The 16,137-nt window shown below is 38.6% G+C and overlaps 2 long non-coding RNA genes across 2 annotated transcripts in view; one reads left to right on the plus strand and one right to left on the minus strand.

Annotated features, from left to right (window-relative positions):
• Positions 1-15,551, plus strand: part of LOC129626874 (uncharacterized) — a 394,198-nt gene extending 378,647 nt beyond the window's left edge. The window contains exons 4-6 of the long non-coding RNA XR_008702275.1: positions 12,796-13,036; positions 13,926-14,017; positions 14,969-15,551. This is a non-coding gene — a long non-coding RNA (uncharacterized LOC129626874). The remainder of the gene's footprint in view (positions 1-12,795; positions 13,037-13,925; positions 14,018-14,968) is intronic.
• LOC129626875 (uncharacterized) lies at positions 5,984-13,395 on the minus strand. The gene is made up of 3 exons (XR_008702276.1): positions 13,282-13,395; positions 12,977-13,067; positions 5,984-6,243 (listed from the first exon to the last, which is right to left on the minus strand). It is a non-coding gene; the product is annotated as an uncharacterized LOC129626875 (long non-coding RNA).
• Positions 15,552-16,137: the final 586 nt, after the last annotated feature.

Raw genomic sequence — 16,137 nt, forward strand, 5'->3', positions numbered from 1 at the left:
TGTGAAGAGTTGACTCATTGGAAAAGACCCTGATGCTGGGAGGGATTGGGGGCAGGAGGAGAAGAGGACAACAGAGGATAAGATGGCTGGATGGCATCTCTGACTAGATGGACATGAGTTTGGGTGAACTCCGGATGTTGGTGATGGACAGGGAGGCCTGGCGTGCTGCGATTCATGGGGTCGCAAAGAGTCGGGCACAACTGAGTGACTGAAATGAACTGAACTGAATTCACTCTTTATTAGTAGATTATTACAATCAGAGCTTGTCTACTCAGTGGAGAGAACCTCTGCTATTGCAACGTTTACCATATGCATGCTGGAGAGAATGCAATACGTGGTAAGTTAATTAAAATTATATTAAATAAGCTGATGGTCCTATTTTACAATTCTAATTCTCAGACCCCTGGCACAATAGTTGGCACGATAATCAGGTTTATGTCAATAGCAATTTCTCATGAAAACCTAGATTTCCAGTAAATCTATATAAATTTATGATGTGACTGTAGTACTTTTCTTCAGGCATTGATAAATGACTTTATTTTCATAGATTCTACTTTGTGTCAAATGATGCACTTCCCTTAGAAGGACTTCAGGGTTACCAAAATTTAGGTCCCCATTTCTGCTCTTGAAAATGACTTGCTCATGACCAGTGGACACAAAGTCAAAATAGAAAGCACATAACTTCTTGCTTATGAGATGGTCTCATTGCCTCGTTGAAATAGCCATGATGTTAAGCTTATGGCTCAGCTGTGAAAGGAGCTCATGCATGTGAAAGGAGACAGTAAGAATGGAAATGGCTTGAAAGATTGTACCAAGGTCAGGAAGAGAAATGAATTGGAAGTGAAAGGAAGTTTGCAAGGGCTTATGTCCATCTAAATGTCTGCTGAAGTTGTTTTCTTCCAACTCAGTAAGACTTTTGGGAAAATCATGATGTCCTATGACAAAGCCTTATTTCTTCCTGTTACTCCATACTCATCTCCTTGCATTCAACCTAAACCAGTTTTTGTGTGGTCATCTTGTAGTTACTCCCGTACACTAGGCTGGTGTGCCTTTGACCCTGAGATTCCCTTTCCTGAAAATCCTGTCCTTGCTGCTCTCTCCATTCAAATCTCTATTCTAATGATTCACCTTGAAAGTTCCTGCTTCTCCTCTCTGACTAAAATAACTTCCTCCTCCTCCCTACCACTCTCCTCTTCTTTATTCTTCTTTTTTAAGTTGGAGGATAATTGTGTTACAATGATGTATTGGTTTCTGCCATACAACAATGTGAATCAACCATTATATATATATATATATATATACAGAGAGATATATATGTAGATAAATATCCCCTCTTTTTGAGCCTTCTTCCCACCACCCCCCCTTTATTCTCCTTGAAGCTATTTCTCTTTACCTGACCAAAATTAATTTTTATTGGCTTATTATTTTGAGGTTCAACTCCTCCACTAGAATCTGAACTCCATGCAGGGAGAGAGTTTTTCATATTCCCTATGATCCAGCAAATTTCCTAGTATAGAAGAGATGCTCAGTAAATAGGTGTTGAGTGAATGAATAAATCCATGAGTGAATGCCATTTTGGAACCATAAAGTTCAAATCCTAGATTGCCTGAAATCTGTTGTTTCCTGGTCCTTCAAGTGGAGACAGGAGTTTTTCTGCTTCCAAAATGCTACGAGAAGCAAGTAGAATTATGTACCTAGAAGGAATAATAAACCATTAAGCACTGCATAAAAGTTAGTGAATGTCACTGCTCAGGCACTACAGTATGATGCAAAATGAGCTGACCTTGAGTTCAAGGGCAGCCTGCTAATGGGGCCTTTGCCATTTAGCATGGCATGTACCTTTGAACAAGCATCTAATCCTCTGCACCTCATTTTCCTTCTCTGCTGTGTAAGAGTAACGTGAGATAATGTATATGCACGCACTTGATGATCTGTAAAGCGATACAGGAATATATCACCCATCACTTGTCTGTACAGAGTAGAACCACTCCCTGCACTGCCTTTATCCCTGGTCTCCCGTGTTCATAAATATCCATGAAAAAGTTATACAGATGAATGGGAAAGGTAAGCAACTTATTCTGTTGCTAGGCTGATGCTTTCCCAGAAGTGGAAAGAGGATTTGTTAAATGGATGAAGGTATAACTTTTAAATAAATCAGTCAAGTTGTCAGATAAATTTATATGCTACTGATGTCACCACAATGCCAAAGCTTAATTATTTCTTGATGACACTTTGCCTCTAAATTTGTTTTAGGTTAAATTTTAAGGTTAACCAATTCCCTAGAATTCTTCAGCTGCAAGGAGCCTGTGAAGATCCTTGACCACTTTGGTTCAAGTTAAGCCATGCATGAATGGAACCTTCTTCAGATTATTTGCTCGTGCTCAAAGCACTGCATTAATCAGAGAAGGAGGCTTCAGTCTTGGGCTTGTTCTCAGCCGCTCTGCCTCATTGTGTTGCCTTTGATGAAAAGCTTAAAAGGCAGAGAACAGGAAATCCACTCTGATTTCATTGTTTGCTTTGAACAGTTCTTTCTTCTTAGGAACAATGCCGGTTTGCCTAAAATGGCTAATAATCACTACTACTTATTGAACATTAATTCTGTGCCAGGCTCCGCATAAAGAAGTTTCTATACATCTTTACATTTCATTCTCACACTAGTGCTCTGAAGGAGATTTTATTATCCCCATTCTACAGCAGAGGAAACTGAGACTGAGAGATACAGAGAAGTAAACAAAGTTATCTTATGGTCACCTAATAAGAGGAGCAAAGCTGGGGGAACCTGCGTCCATCTGGCTCCCAGGTTTATACTCCTAATCACTGGAAGAAGTGTGGGAAATAATAAGGAAATCATTTCACATTTCCTAGAACAATCTTTGAGAACTTTCAAATTATAGACTACCAACTCCATCCATTGACCCTGAGAAACCAACACTTGCATTTCTCATTTGATGTCTTTGGGTATCATTACTTATTTTGTTCCCTGAAATTTGATTACTTGATTTTGTACAATGAAAATCTGTCATCTTAGAATAACTGATTCAGAGAGATCATTTTGAAGTATGGAAATAGGGTCTCACATCAGCAGGATTTCAAGCAATGTATGTCATGGCCAGCTAACTTGAGTTATGTGTATTTGACATTAGCACTGTGGTTCCAAGTTGGGCTTTGGAATCAAGCTTAACCAGCCCTCAAGTCCCTGGGATCTATGATTTTGTACAGTTGCAGAATCTCTTTGCTGCATAGTGTTTTCATCATTTAAATAAGGGTGCTGATAACTCCTAGCTCACAGGCTTATTTTGAGATTTAAGCAAGATAGTGCATCTTAGATGTAAAGATTAGCTGAAATCAAGCATGTAAAACATATAATACAGAGTCCAGGAAATAGCACTCTTTTGATAAATGTCAATATCAATTTTTTATAAAAACAGAATTTTTTTTGAAGATAAATTTTCACATATAGTACAAATAAGTATATACAAGTTTTTTATAACCTACGTATTTCCAAAAAGGATTTGAGATTTGCATCCATATTTTCCCAGTGTCTGGCCTCTAAACAGGTCACTGTTTTGGAATATTTGGGAAGATAAATTAATCTCTCTAGCCTGAACTCAACCTACAACTCCTTCCAGCATTCTTTTATTACTGTCTAAACCAAAAACCAAAATCATGCTCCAGATTAATTGATCACCCTCACCCTCAGTCTCTCAAATACACTGGCATTTTTCAGCATTGCTTTCCCATTCCAATACTCTGCCCTCACCTGTTTATTCTTCAAATTAAGTTAGCCATACCAAAATTTCCTCTCTTCTCTCTTCCTCTGGACTCAACCAATACTAATGAACTATCTGCTCAACTGGAACTTATCGTTTTTCACCTGATTTTATCGACTGGATTATCATGTACTTTAACGTGTCTTCCCTGGCCAGCTAGACACTAAGAAAAGGGTCCTCCAACAGTACCATTTCCATTGTAGAATATTAATTTTATAAATATTTATTCATTATTAAATCTTCATATGAAATAGTCAACAAGTAGTAGATAAAAGGAATGGATTCTCCTTTTCATGGTGGACTGTGCCAAAATCCAGATATTTGGATCATGTTTGCAGCCCAGCATCCCAACTTTTGAAAAGTCAAATTTTAGTCAACTAGATTTCTTGTCCAACAGTGCTATAAAAATAATTTTATCTTTATTTGTTTAGTTAGTTAACTATTCATTTTTGAATATCTGCAATTGACTTGATTGCCAAATCAGTCAATTCTTTCGGCTATTACATAGAATGCTAACAAGATCAAATGTCAGTGTGACCCCATTTAGTTGATATTTATTTAATCTCATAGTTTATAGGAAAATATAAAAAAGCTGTTAATAGACAATAATTTGGTAACCAAAGCAAAAATGGATGCTTGCTCTGTTCAACTAGCATATCACTTTGTCCCAGACAATGTGTTTGACAAAGAAATAAAACAAGTTTTAGAATCTTGATAAACCTGTTTTTACACACCCACAGCTGATTCATGAAAATCCTTCAACCAATAGCCATTTTATCAAGCTTTGAGTGTCTAAGAATTATTTCAATTATGTTGAGGTTTTCAAAAGTGATTCTTCAATTTTACTATTCTTTGTTGATTTGGTACATTTTGGTCATGATGTTTTCAGATAACTTCATAGGATAATTCAAAAATAGATTCAATGTATGCACATAAATCTGCCCTTTTTCTCATCTCTAAAAGGAGAAGTGTGGTATTTAGGGATTAAAGATTAAATATTTTGATGTGTTCCAGTCAAGCACTTCAATGGCATGAGAACTATTGACAAAATCTTAGTCAATTAAAAATGGTTGAGTCTAGACAAAACTTAAGGAAACTGTGGGAGAGCCAGGACATTTTGGTCATTATAAGAATTGTTTACATAGCTCCAACCTTCCACTCCAGTACTCTTGCCTGGGGAATCCCATGGACAGAGGAGCCTGGTAGGCTGCAGTCCATGGGGTCGCAAAGAGTTGGACACGACTGAGTGACTTCACTTTCACTTTTCACTTTCATGCATTGGAGAAGGAAAATGGCAACCCACTCTAGTGTTCTTGCCTGGAGAATCCCAGGGATGGTGGAGCCTGGTGGGCTGCTGCCTATGGTGTGGCACAGAGTCGGACACGACTGAAGCGACTTAGCAGCAGCAACCTTCCACAAAGATGCAACAACTTTTTCAAGAACACGTTATGCAAACCACTACTAGCTGGATACAAAGCTGTGAACAGCCACTTATGGAAACGAAGAAGTTTTGGAAACCAAGGTGGGTATTCCTGATGCATTCCGACACTGAAAAGTCCTTTTCAATAGCATTCTTTGCATTTGTGATATTACTTATTAGATTATCAGTTATTTATTCCAGGCTGCAAACTCTATGAAGAAATAGTTGTGTTTATTTTGCTCTCTATTCTACCCATTGCATGTCCAAGGTAGTTGGCATATGATATGTCCTAAGTAAATATTTTGTGGAAGAAAAGACACAAACAGGGTGAGAAGGAAAAATTGTGATGTATAGGGTTAGCAGAGCCTGTTTTAAGCAAAGGCAGTGAAGTTTGGTTCTGAGGTCAGCCTCTATCATCCCTGTATCAATTCAAATTTCTTTTTCCCACCTCTCAACCCTGCCCTCCCATCCCCCTTGGCACTGCAACAAATGGGTCTTGCTCTGTCTTACAAAGTAGGTAATTTTATTGACTAAGGCTACACAGTATTATACCATTCCTGCAGCCTTTATTCTTAATCCTTAACCCCAAAGTGTCAATCATTAACAATGGTGGAGAGCAGAGGAGGGGAGAGTAGAAGTTTCCCAGCACCAGATACAATCAGCTCTTCTTACTGTAAGCCCGGCGATCCCATGTAGGTCAAACCTCTACATTCACCCATTCAATCCATGAATCATTCATTTAACCAATATTTATCTTGTTGTTGTTGCTATTCAATCGCTAAGTTATGTCCAACTCTTTGCAACTCCGTGGACTATAGCACACCAGGCTCCTCTGTCCTTGACTATTTCCCAGAGTTTACTCAAATTCATGTCCATTGAGTTGGTGATGCTATCTAACCATCTCATCCTCAGCCTCCCCCTTCTCCTTTCACCTTCAATCCTTCCCAGCATCAGGTCTTTTCCAGTGAGTCAGCTCTTCACATTAGGTGGCCAAAGTTATTTATTGAGTGTTTGTTGTAGGTTAGGATTAGTGCTGGTCAAGGACATCATAATCTGCAAAGCAAATAGCAAACTTATAAGAACATGACCAAATTTCTCTATGGGGTCTGCCTTTGTCATCTTGAACCAGCTTTCAAGAGGTGAGAGTGTAAGAGAGATCAATATTTATCCAGTCACTGAAAAGGTGCAAGTAAATCTTAGGCTGCTTTCCATCTGCAAGGAAATAAGCATCACTTCAGGAAAGAGAGCCAGTTTTCCAGGCAACTTTTGGGAATCTGACGCTGCTTCAAGTGAGTCACCCAAGAAACCTGCACTGAACCTGGTCTGCGGGGCACCCACTGTACTCGGCCCCAGGACATGCAGATGAAAGAGAGTTCCCTCCCTGAAGAAGGTCACTGTCTAGCGACAGACAAGAACAGACAAATTAACACTTATAATAAATACAGTGAGATAAGTACAGGGTACACGTCAGCAGAGGGTACTATGGCAACCCGAAGGAGGGGCCCACAACCAAGCCTGCGGCAGTGGGTAAGCTTCCCCAGGGAAGATGACACGAGGAGGGAAGGAGCAAGCCATGTGAGAGGGTGCAGCAGGGAAGGGCTTTTTCAACAAAGAAAGCAGCAAATGCAAAGGTTCAGAGGTGAGAGAGAGCAAAACACTTGTGGGAATCTACACCTCATTCACTGAAGTGGGGACTTCCGCTGGGGAGAAGGAAAACAGCCCAAAGGAGGCAGCCTAACAGGGATGGATTATGGAGGCCCTATCTGGGGAGTCAGTCAAGATATTAGAAAGCTTATGATATGATGGAAGTAGCCTTTTAGAAAGTTGTTTCCGATAAGGTGAATTAGAGGGAAATAGGAAGGGAGTGTATAAAGTATTTTTATATGTATGCTTTTATGTTTTACACTCAGTGGTACTCAAAAAAAGATTTTAGACTCTTAAGCAGATATTCAGCACCGTGACATAAATTATGTAGTGTTAGAAGCAAGGCAAAGGGGAACTTCCCTGGTGGTCCAGTGGTTAAGAGTTGGCCTTCCAATGTAGGGGTTGTGGGTTTGATCCCTGGTCGGGCAGCTAAGATCCCACATACCTCTTGGCCAACCCCCTCCAAAAAAAAACCCCCTAAAACAGGAGCAATATTATGGCAAATTCAATAAAGTCTTCAAAAAGAGAAATAAGGCAAAGTGAAAATAAAGGCAAGGACATGAAATGAGACAGAATAAAAAAAAAACTATACCATGCACTACAATCAACAATTAAGGACAGCAAATTTGGCTCTCAGCTTCCTATGAGCCAATGATTTGTTATCTCCTTAAGATAAACATGTTGATCAGGATTGCCCTGCTTCTATGATTTGAATAAATATCTACTAAAGACTCATATACAGAAGTCAGGAACAATCTTACCCTTTGTTAAAATTTAAGGTCCATGAGTATAGGGATTTATTTTTTCATTGTTCTATCTTCAATGACTTGAAGAGTGATATGTATCCAGGAAGAGATCAATAAATATTTCCTGAATATGTGGATGAATGAATGAATGAAATTAAATAAGCAATTGCTAATTAGAGTATTCTTTCTCCAAAAGTGAGATTAAAAAAAAAACCCAGGTGAAAGTAGACCAGCACACAATAGATCTACGGGATCCCTCAACCATTGAATCTATCAGAGAGATTAATGTTTCAACCACAATCATTCCCTGAAAAGAGGATAGTAAAAACCAAACTTTCTGATTATTCTGAAACCTATCAAACTTTGCCACCTTGAGAAGGAAAGGAAGGAATTTAGACAATTTTCAGTCTATCTTAATGAGTGGCATTTTCATGAGGATTCTTAGAGTGAACTAAACAAGTGTTTTTATGCAGTGTTTCAAATGATGCTCTAAATTTAGGATAAAAGTAGTATACCAAAAAGCAACTTGATACAAATGAACTATGGGTTATCTACTCAGTTCTCTAACAGTTTGACATAAGCTAAGAATAGCTTTTAGAAACACTTCATGAATTTCATCTAAAAAACTTCATGAATTCTTCTAGAAATATTGTTTCCTCTTGCCAAGCCATGGCAAGCATGGAGCAGTAGTAAATTTAGAATTATATTTTCTGACAAATATCTACTAGGCAGCCATTGGTTTGTCTGATTCAGGTTAAAGCCCTTAGCCAAACTGTGAATGAAGCTGTTAACATTTGAGACTACTATGAAGTTTAACTAGGATGCTGCTGCTAGGTCACTTCAGTCGTGTCCGACTCTGTGTGACCCGAGACGGCAGCCCACCAGGCTCCCCCGTCCCTGGGATTCTCCAGGCAAGGACACTGGAGTGGGTTGCCATTTCCTTCTCCAACTAGGGTAGTTGTTGGATATAAGGAAACTCCTTTTCTATCCAGAAATTAGTAAAGAAAATAACATCAAGTAAAACTAATACAGGCTTTCCTGGTGGCTCAAATGGTAAAGAATCTGCCTGCAATGCAGGAGACCTGGGTTCGATCCCTGGGTGGGAAAGATCCCTTGGAGAAGGGAATGGCTACCCACTCTAGTACTCTTCCCTGGAGACCTCCACAAACAGAGGAGCCTGGCAGGCTACAGTCCACTGGGGTCATAAGAGTTGGACACAAATGAGCAATTAACACACACACAAAACAAATTCAGCCCCCTCCCCCAAATACTTACATATGTATTCTAATACAAAGTTCTATATAGTATGACATGACCAGAGCTATAGTCTGAAAAATGTAAAAGGTGGTCCCACTGGCCTCCTAGTTTCTTAAAATCTATTAGTAAGATACCCACAGGACACTTAGATTTGAATAGTGTAGCTTTCATGTATACCCTTGATAATGAGGTTACTATATGGGTTGACTTACAATCAATGAATGCATTGGTAACAAAAAAATTTAGAATTGTAAAATATTGAGTAAAATGATGGCTTTTATTTTAAAGAAGCGACCTATGGCCTCTCTTTGGGGCAAATGTTATCCAGCAGGGCCAGTTTTCTATTAAGGCCAACCTAGATCATGGTAATAAAACTGCATCATATGCTTAAAAGAGGATATTCACCTTTTATTGATATAAAAAATGGATGTGCTTCCTGTTGATGAAAAGAATACAAAACTACAAGATTATAACATTAAAAGGAACTCATGTAAATATGAGATCAAGATGTTTAGATTTCATAGTTTTGTGGGAAATTTACTTCTCCTGGAGGGCCTATTCACTAAAGCTGAGAATATAGAATGAAATTTTTCAGGGTCAGTGAGTAAAATAAATTTTAAATATGTCAAGTTCTGGTGAGTCATCAAAATGAAAATATCCAGTAACTAATTGAATATATAAATCTTGCCTTTGAAAGAGAAGTCTGAGTTGGAAATAGATAATTTAGGAGTGATCATTTAGATTTAAATCTATGGCATTGACTTAGAGGGAAATCTGAAGCTAGCTATTAAACACAGAAGATAATTTTGGTGTCTGTGAGAGAGTCACTGGTCTTCTTTTCATCAGCTTAACTCTAAAGAGAGACCACAAACATTAGTAATTTATTAAGAACAGTTTGAAGATCATTATGTAAGTAATCTCAATTCCTGATACCATGTCAGGTAAAATTGGAGGTGACATTCCCAAACTCTGGTTTCATCATCTGTAGTCACGAAGTGGAAAAAAATCAAAGGAGAGAAAAGCATTTCTGAGAATGAGTAATTGAAGTAATAAAATTTACAAGTTAAAGGAAGGCTCAGTTCCGTGAAGACTGAGTTAACAACAAGTTTAAACAATGGAATGATGTATCATGGCTTATTTCTTGTAGTCTACATGTTTTGGAAAGTGTGATAAACCTCCTCAGAAGAACTTAATTTGGGAATTTTGAGAGAGTGAGGTAGGACAAACTATGGAGTTAGCAGAATGAGGTTTTTAGACCCCACTTCCACCAGACCTTGCAGGCTCCCCTTTCAGCATCTCCCTCTCCTGAATCTTGGGGGTCTTATTGCTGGCCTAGGTGCCTTTGGTTTCCAAACAAAATGATCTGATAACCTTATTCATTTCACTGGATTCATTCATGCATATATTTATTGTTGTTGTTGTTTAGTCTCTAATTTGTGTCCAACTCTTTGCAACCCCATGGACTGCAGCATGCCAGGTTTCCCTGTCCCTGTCCCTGTCCCTGTCCTCCACTAGTTTGCTCAAACTCAAGTTCATTGAGCTGGTGATGCTATCCAGCCATCTCATCCTCTGTCGCTGCCTTCCTCTCCTTCCCTCAATCTTCAAAAGATATTTATTAAGTATATATATATTCTAACTCTATACTAGACATTGTCCCTTGTCTTAGAATATGCTGGTCAGACAGGTGAATACATAAGTAGATATAGATACATTGATTGATGATGAGAGAGAGAGAAGAAAGGGAGGGAGGGAAGAGGGACTTGAAGGAAGGAAGGAAGGTAGATGGAGGGGAAGAAGGGAGGAGGAAAGGAAGGAGGGGAGGAAGGAGGAAAGAAGCAGAATATCAGGCAGCATATGGGATATATTGAGTTGGCCAAAACATTTGTTTGGGTTTTTCTGTAAGATGTTTCCAAACTTTTGGCCAACTCAAAATTAGGTAAGGATTTTTAAAAATCTGAGTGAGGAGAAGGATACTATTTTAAGTATAGTTTTCATGGGTGAAAATATCTGTACCTATGAAACAACTGGAATGGCCTGATGGAGCCAGTAGTACAAAGAAGAGAAGGGGAAAACCTATATAGACAAAGTGAATAGCAGGTGCGTGGCAGACTGTAGTCTCCAAAGATGGCCAAGACAATATGTCCTGTCCAATATCTTTACTTACAACATGCCATTTATGCTCCTCCCTTGAACTTGAGCAAAATCTAGTGATCAGCTTCAGCAATGGAATCTGGTGGAAGTGAGCCTATGTACTTTTGAGACTAGCTTACAAAATTGCTATGCAATTTTCTCCCATTCTCTTGGGATGCTTGCTTTTATTACTCAGTTTCCATGCTGTAAGGAAGTCCAGCCATATAGAGGGGGAAGGCAGGGGTTCTAGCCAAGAGATGCAAGTGAGTCCCCAGCTAATAGCCACCATCAATCACCATACATGTGCACAGCGACACTTCCAGGTGATAGCAGAGTCACCCCCAGCCTTTCAGTCTTTCCAGCTGAAGATTAGACGTCATGGAGCATAAACTGCCCCTGCAGTGTCCTGTACAAATCTGTGATCTGCAGAGCCCATGAGCATAGTAAAATAGTTGTTTTATGGACCACCAACTTTGGAGTTGGTTGTAATGCAGCAATAGGTAACTGGAGTTAAGTGCTATAGCTCATAGGTGGGGATGAGCACTGGATATTCAATAAACACACCAGAGTATCATGGCTAAGCAAACTAGCTTTGGACTGGATGTAGTGATGGGAACAGAGAGCCTAGGAGGACAGAGCACCTAGGATCTTTCAAGTTATAGGAAGGAGTTTAAATCTTTTTTTCTAAGTGTGATGGGGCTGCTTAATCCAATCCCTATTAATCTTTTGAACTCTTAATTTTTGCTAGCAAATAAGGAATGAAAATAGCACTTAGTGCTTGGCAGGGTTATTGCAAGACTCAGATGATCTAAGGTGTGTGAAATCACTCAGGAAAGCAGAAAGCATTCTAGGCTTTTAAAAGTTTGAAATAATATCATATGCAAAATTAGTCAAAATTTTAGGCTGAGATATTTAAATGTATCAAATTTTCTATTCTAATACCTTTCCATTAATCAATTATATCATGCCTGCTTATATAGGAGTAGTAACCAACTTGAAATATATACAAACCATACCTGATTTCAGGCTAATGGTCAAATAAATGTGGCAATATATCTGGTAGATAAATGGAAGATAACACTTGCAAATCTTGCTAGGAAAGGGGAGATAATATTTATGTATATAGAGAGGGAAGATAAGAACTCATAAGCATTTCAAATGCCTTTCTTTGAAAGCTACCACACCTGTCAAAAACCCAAGGAATATGGAGCCAGTGAAATCTTCATTACTAGCTGCTCTTTAAAAAAAAAAATCTTCCTGTTTCATATTGTATAGCTGATTAACAAACAATGCTGTACGTTTCATGTGGACAGCAAAGGGGCTCAGCCATAGGCATACATACATCCACTCTCCCTCAAACTGCCCTCCCATCCAGGCGGCCATATTAACATTGAGCAGAGCTCATGTGCTATTCAGTAGGTCCTTGCTGATTATCCATTATAAATATAGCTGTGTGTACATGTCCATCCCAAACTCCCTAACTATCCTTTTGCTCCATCTGTTCCCCCAGTAACCATAAGCTCTTGAAGTCTGTGAGTCTCTTTCTGTTTTGTAAGTTCATTTGTATCATTTCTACATATAAGGGATATCATACAATATTTCTCCTCCTCTGTCTGACTTACTTCACTTAGTATGACACTCCCTAGGTCCATCCATGTTGCTACAAATGGCAATCATTATCTCATTCTTTTTTTTGTGGCTGAATAATATTGCACTGTATATATGTATCACATCTTTCCTCTGTCCATGGACATTTATTGCCCAGAACCCGAGGTAGAATTTCAATAATCTAGGTTGAATTATCAGAATTCCTTTTTATTTTTACTAGATCGACCAATGCAGATGAGGACCAGAGCCAACTAAACAGGATTCTTTCCCCAAATCCAACACCCAGGAAAAAAATTGATAGCAGCAGGGTGGTGATGAGGAAGAGCTGAACCTGTAGTCGGATAACTCCTACAGAGAGAGAGAAGAGAGAAATGGAGAACAATGGGTCTGAACCAACTTACCAGCTTCAGAAAACAAACACGATCAGAGAGAAAGAGCAATGGCTCAAGATTATCTCACTGGTGAGTGGCTTAGAATCCCTCATGACTTTCCCTAGGTTAAGGAATAGCAAAGTTGTTATCAATCATAATAATTGTGGTAATAGTAACACTTATTTAATGCCTACTCCCTTATATATAACACACAATATTCACAACAATTTACAATTTCCAAGTAATCACTGATAATACTATTAAAACCATTTTACAGATAAGGAAAAATGAAGGTTAATATGGCTAAGTATTATCCAATTCAATTCAGCTAATACATTTTGGAGCTGAGAATTGAACTCCCATTTATTTTGATGTGGATGCCCATGGTTTTAACATCTAAGATGTATTTTGTTCCTGATTTCCAAAGAGAGGCCACACTCAGTACACTCCAACTTTAGGTCCTGTGAAAGTCCTTCCCCTCAAACTGATCAACATGAAACTGCTCCAGCAGCAGCACTGTTGGTATAGTTGATATATTCTTTGAAATTTTGAAAAGATAATCTACTTTTGAGAAAAATAAGCTTATATATATATATATATATAAACTTATATACTCTAGATTTAAGCCACAAACTACAGGCAGTTGTTTATGTGAGATGATCTTATACTTTTACTTTAAGATATTCCCCCTTCCTTGGCCTCTAGTGCCTGAAATCCTGTCATTAGATGCTCATTCCTTGGGAAGCATTGTCAGACACTCAGATGATGGAAATTTTTATTTTTCTTCTGGAAGCCTGACTTTGAAGACACAGGCTTCATGAGTCATCTAATTCATTATTTGTGATAATAATGGACATTCTCACTAGTGCATGTTCCAACACAGAACTGGGTGCAGAGATCAGATAAAAGGCAGGCAGACAGATCGTCACAAAAGAGCTTTCAAAACCCATTTAATGATCAGTTTCTAAATATTTTACAGCTTCAGGTACCGCCAAATTGGGCAAAAAAGAAGACAGTCAGAAGACATTGTTGTGGAGATCTCTGTCCTTTTTGCTGTGCATGTTCCCATGAGTGAGTTCTTTTTGGCTTCAAATCATATCAATGGATTATATTTTACATAAGCGTTAATCATCTTTCCTTCCTCCCTTTCTCCCTTCCTTTTTTTTTCTTTCTTTGTACTGTTGAGCAATTCCTTTCTGAAGCATTCTCTTCTCTTAGTATTTGTGACATGATTCCCTGCTGATATATTCTTCACTTCTCTGGCCACTCTTCTCACTTTCCTTTGTCAATTCCTTCTTCTCTATCTGGTGTTCAATAGGCCCCAACTTTCAGTCCTCTTTATCCTCACTCTCCGTGGACATCCTAAGTCCTTTCATCTACTCCCATGTCTTTGAATGCATCTCTAAAAGAGCAACCCCCACATTTGTATTTCCAGCCTGCATTTCTCTTTGTAACTTCAGATGGGTATAAATGACAGCCTACTTGAAATATCAACTTGAATATTTCAAATGTTAACATGTTTAAAAACCCACTCTTTGATCTTCAACATTCCTTCCCCCCAAAGGCTCTTCCTCTAATGTTAACCTTCTCCGTAAGTGACATCTCCATTCCCCAAGATACTCATGCCAGAGCTCTGCCCTGAAGCTTCCCTCTCCTACACCCCTACAAACAATCACCAATTTCTTTTGTTTCTACACACAAAATATATTTATAATTCATCTGCTTAAACCCATCTCTACTCCCTGTCTTCTAGTCCCTACACATCTTCTCTTCGCTAGATTACAGATTCCCATTAAATTTAGGAATGAATGCATGACAGGCTCCCTATGGCCAATTCTCTAATACAGCCCCACCCCCCATTGAATTTAGAATGATATCAAAGGTATGTAGAAAGAGATGAAAAGTCTATAAGGACCACACTCTCTGCCAGTGATCTTCTCAGTGGAGTTTCTTTTTTTTACTTCTAAGTATGAGACAAAGGGAAACAATAGTTTTTTTTTCCTTCCTTTGGGCATTGTAAAGTCTGGATGTGGTACATGGACCTGTGGGTTGCCATCAAGCAAATGTGAAGGGAACAGACTTAAGAGCAAAGCTGGAACATTGAATCCAGCAGAATCAAGAGATGGAAAGAACGTGGATCTGCAACAACAACATTGAGCCACAATGAAGTTTATACCCTAATACTCTGGTGAAGCTGGTTCTGCCTCTAGAATTGTTCATGGGAGATGATAAATGTACTTATAGTTTAAGCCAGTTTGAGTGAGAGGTTTTGCTACCATAGCTGAAAGCATCCCAACTGATAGAAGATAAACCAAGAAATCAGTTTAAACATATGGTCATTATTATCTAAATGAGAGGCCACAGAAGAGACAAAAGATGGATTATATGTTTTAGAGATTTCATCAGTAAGACTGAGATTCAAAAGAAAGAACTAATATGGGGAGGGGAGACATGAACACAAATAAAGTAAGAGGGAAGATAAACACAACAAAAGTACAAACAAAAGTGCAAACAAAAGACTATGGGAACTCAAAGGAGAGAGTTTGTTTCTCAGAAGTAGGTATTAGGAAATGCTTTATAAAATAAAGATATATGAGATAGAACTTAACAAAGAATAGAATTTTGCCAGGCACCAGAGTGAAAAGATAGCTGCAAGCATAAAAAAAAAAAAAAAAAGTTATAAAGGGAACATTCCAGGTAGAAAGATTAGAGAAGAAATGTAATATATTTGTAGGGAAAAAAAAGATTGAAAAGGACCCTGAAGTTTGAATTTAGAAGTTCAGTGCAGTGCCCATTGTGTGATAGAGCCCCAAAGTCTGAGTTTAACATGGTGAATGATTATATCTGCTGAAGGTACATTATATTTGCTGCTAAAAAAAATTGTTTCTGATACCTTTCCAAGAAAAATTCTCTTATAAAGGTGCTACTTCTGGGTTGTATTCTGAATCGGATGGTCTGCTAAAGTGAAAGTCGCTCAGTCATGTCCGACTCTTTGCAACCCCATAGACTTATAGTCCATGGAATTCTCCAGGCCAGAATACTGGAGTGGGTAGCCTTTCTCTTCTCCAGGGGATCTTCCCAACCCAGGGATAGAACCCAGGTCTTTTGCATTGCAGGCAGATTCTTTACCAGCTGAGCCACAAGGGAAGCCTGATGGTCTGCTAAAGGAGAATTAATTAAGAATAAACTAG

The sequence above is a fragment of the Bubalus kerabau genome, chromosome 14 (genome assembly GCF_029407905.1).
Source record: "Bubalus kerabau isolate K-KA32 ecotype Philippines breed swamp buffalo chromosome 14, PCC_UOA_SB_1v2, whole genome shotgun sequence".
Taxonomy (NCBI): domain Eukaryota; kingdom Metazoa; phylum Chordata; class Mammalia; order Artiodactyla; family Bovidae; genus Bubalus; species Bubalus kerabau.